The 3,862-nt window shown below is 44.6% G+C and overlaps 1 pseudogene; it reads right to left on the reverse strand.

Annotated features, from left to right (window-relative positions):
• Positions 1-2,244: 2,244 nt before the first annotated feature.
• LOC118521281 (group XIIA secretory phospholipase A2 pseudogene) lies at positions 2,245-2,828 on the reverse strand (annotated as a pseudogene).
• Between the last annotated feature and the right edge of the window lie 1,034 nt (positions 2,829-3,862).

Genomic DNA, 3,862 nt, shown 5'->3' on the forward strand with positions numbered 1-3,862 from the left:
AACTGAGGGTTCTAGAGGGGAGCAGGGTGGGGGGATAGGTTACCTGGGGATGGGTTTAAAAGAGGGCACATACTGAATGGAACACTGGGTGTTATACGCAATGAATCATGGAACACTACATCAAAACTAATGATGTAATGTATGGTGATTAACATAACATAAAAAAAAATAATAATTAAAAAATAAAATGCACATGTGCTTCAGTAATTAATCTTTTTCTTAAAAATTATATACAACTCTATGCCATTTTAAGGAAGCAAATTTTCAAGTAGTTGTCTAATTTCAATGCATTATAGAGGGGATATATGTGTCCAACATTCATTCCTGCACCTTCCCTGGATCCTGTCTAGATTGGGGACTCCTCAGCCCAGCTCCATGTGAAGCACCAACCACATCTCCAGGTCCACCCGAATTGACATCATTCCCATTTTCAAGAAGGTGTTCGCAGCCCCACAGCCCCCTCCTCAGGACCCAAGGCTGTGCAGCCTTGGCTTCTACATCCTCCCTATTGTTCACTGCTGTAAGTCTCCTGGGGCACTGGCAGGGCCACCCAACTGCCCCACATTAATTCTCTTATACTTGAGGGATTCAGGGGAAGAAGTAGGCAGGTGAGCATCACTAGGTACCCCAGGCCCAAGACCAGACCTCCAGGGTGCCCACCAGACAAATGGCACAGGAGGGTAAAGTAGCTGGTGTTTGGAGGCTGCCCATTTCCCAGAAGCTCAGGAACAACTTCAATGCCACAGCCATGCATGGGTAAGAATTCTTCTCACAGGAGGTGCCTTCCTGCCTGACTGTGAAGGTCAACCTGGGATAAGGCAGAGACCCAAGGCAGGGACATGGCACCTCCTCCATGGGGCCAGAGCTCAGCCCTGTGCGTAGGGTCTGGGGGCTTCAAGCTTTGCTCTCCTCCACTGGAAGGGAGGTTACAGATTTGTCAAAGTGTGGTAGCCCTAGAAGCAGAGAGGTGTTTGTGTTTATCTGTGGGAAATTAGGGGTGATTAGTGCATCAAGTGCTTTCCAGGTGCTAAGTACCATGGGGAATTCCCCAGTATCCCTGGACTCAGCTCCGGAGAAGTGATGACCAAGGCACAGGAGTGGCATGAGTTACAGTTTTCTCCTATCTCATTTCCTATTCTCCTGGTGTTCCAAGCAGAGTTCTGGACACCAGTCTCCTATTATCCTTGGTGGTTTTGCAGTTTGAATGTGACACACCTGGGTGTTTTTTGTTTGGTTGGTTTTGTTTCCACTTGTTCTGTGTAGTACTCTGATCATCCTTGAGGGCTGCTTGTTTTGGTGTCTGACACTAATTTGGGGAAATTCTGTCATTACTGCCTCAATTATTTCTTCTGTTCTTGTTTCTCTTCTCCTGCTGGTATTCACCTTACACACTTGTCACACCTTAGCAGTTGTCTCACAATCCTTGGATATTCTATTCCATTTTCCCCTATTTTTTCTCTTTGCTTTTCAGTATTCAAAGTTTCTGTTGTCATATCCTCAAGTTCAGAGATTCTTTCTCCATCCATGTCCAGTCTACCAAAGAGATCATCGACAGCATTCTTCCTTTCATTTAGCGTGTTTGCATTCTAACATTCTTCTTGATTCTTAGAATTTCCACCTCTGTGTATATGACCCATCTCTTCTAGCATCTTGTCTACGTTTTCCATTAGAGCCCTTAGAATCTTAAGCATAACAGTTTTTATTATATTTATTTTTTAAATATAATTTAATTTAATATGTTTTGTTAGTCAACATACAGGACATTGGTTTTTTTGAAAAAATTTTAAAATTTCTATTTTTACTTTAATCACCAATCATTACATCATTAGTTTTTTTCCCACAAATAAATGTATATTTACATTTTTATAGTAAACATATACTTCTAAGTGAAGATTTTCCCATATTTCCAAAAAAGATAATGTACAACATACCTCGTAATCAATTTTACATTTGACTTCATTGTTTTGGTAAATACAGTTGTGAAAACTGAGGTATAGACTCCTCCTTTTAAAATAATCTCCCCTTAACATGCACCTCTTTCTGAGATTGGTCAAGAAAATTCGGTACACTAAGGCAACAACGTCCAGGAAGATCACCTCCCCCACTTTTTTCTTTAGTTTGTAGTTTTAATGTCAAAATAAATCTTAAAATAATCCTTTCACAAAAATAAGGCAGCTTTATGCTCAAAAAAACAGTAGTTCTTTGTCAAAGGCTATATTCTTCTGGCCTTATCTGCTGTCACCGTCAGCATCGACTTTTAAGATCACTTTTTTCTTTGCAGCGACACCTATATGTGGCTCCTTGGCTGTCCACATATAGTTTGCAGCCTAAATGTATAACACTGTCAAACAAGAGCTCCACTGTGGTTTCACAGGCCTGAACATGCTGAGCTAGTTCTAGTGTCTTCTGCACATCCGGCAGATCTTAGAAAGGCAGTACTGGAATTCCTCATCGCAGTCGTTCTTGCTTTTGCCACAGGTCTCATAGCACCTGCCCTGTTGGTTGCAGCACTTTGTCAGGGAAGGGATGCCAATATTAAGATGAACATCAAACAGTGGAGAGCCACATCCATTCGGCAGGGAGAGTTTAAAACCATAACACAGGAAGGGCTTAGATCCGTCATTGCACTTATACTGACAGAGCCCATCCTCGCCTCCCAGGAAGTCCAAGGCGGCGTTCAGGTACGTGTCTAACTTGCAAACGTAGTTCCGGATGGTCTTCAGGGTGGCCCGCCAGTCAGTGGTCTGGGCCTGCTCCTGGCACCTGTGAGCCGTGGGCAGGAAGAGGAGGAGGACGAGGGTGAACGCGGGCGGCGGGAGCAGGGCCATCAGCACAGCACCGGGCCGTGCGCCCACGGAGCCCACGGGGTGCACTAGGCAGTGGCGCCAGCCCCGGGCTCGGCGTCCCCATCCCCGGGCTCGGCGACCCCAGCCGGCTCCATTCCCACGCCTCCTTCCGAGCTGGGAGGCTGGCCCTCACCACCTTTATTCAGCTCTGGCCGGGAGGCGGCGCCGTCACTAAGACACTAAATCATTAGTTTCTGATGTAGTGATCCAAGATTCGTTGTTTTCGTATAACACCCAGTGCTCCATGCAGTATGTGCCCTCCTTAATACCCATCACCAGGCTAACCCATTGCCCTAGCCCACTCCCCTCTAAAACCCTCAGTTAGTTCCTCAGAGTCCATAGTCTCACATGGTTCTTCTCTCCCTCCAATTTCTCCCACTTCCTTTTCCCTTCCTTCTCCTAATGTCCATGCTATTCCTTGTGTTCCACAAATCAGTGAAACCATATGAAAATTGACTTTCTCTGTTTACTTATTTCATGTAGCATAAACTCTTCCAGTCCCATTCATGTTGATGTAAAAGTTGGGTATTCATCCTTTCTGATGGCTGAGTAATATTCCATTGTATATATGGACCACATCTCCTTTATCCATTCATCTGTTGAAGGGCATCTTGGCTCTTCCCACAGTTTGGCTATTGCAGACATCGTTGCTATGAACACTGGGGTGCATATGGCCCTTCTTTTCAGTACATCCGTCTTTGGGGTAAATACCCAGGAGTGCAATTGCTGGGTCATAGGGTAGCTCTGTTTTTAACTTTTTGAGGCACCTCCACACTGTTTTCCAAAGTGGCTGGACCAACTTGCATTCCCACCAACAGTGTAAGAGGGTTCCCCTTTCTCCACAACCTCTCCAACATTTGTTGTTTCTTTCCCTGTCCATTTTTGCCATTTTAACTGGTGAAAGGTGGTATCTCAATGTGGTTTTGATTTGAATTTCCCTGATGGCTAATGATGATGAACATTTTTTCATGTGTCTGTTAGCCATTTGTATGTCTTCTTTGGAGAAGTGTCTGTTC

This window comes from Halichoerus grypus, chromosome 2, assembly GCF_964656455.1.
Source record: "Halichoerus grypus chromosome 2, mHalGry1.hap1.1, whole genome shotgun sequence".
Taxonomy (NCBI): Eukaryota; Metazoa; Chordata; class Mammalia; order Carnivora; family Phocidae; genus Halichoerus; species Halichoerus grypus.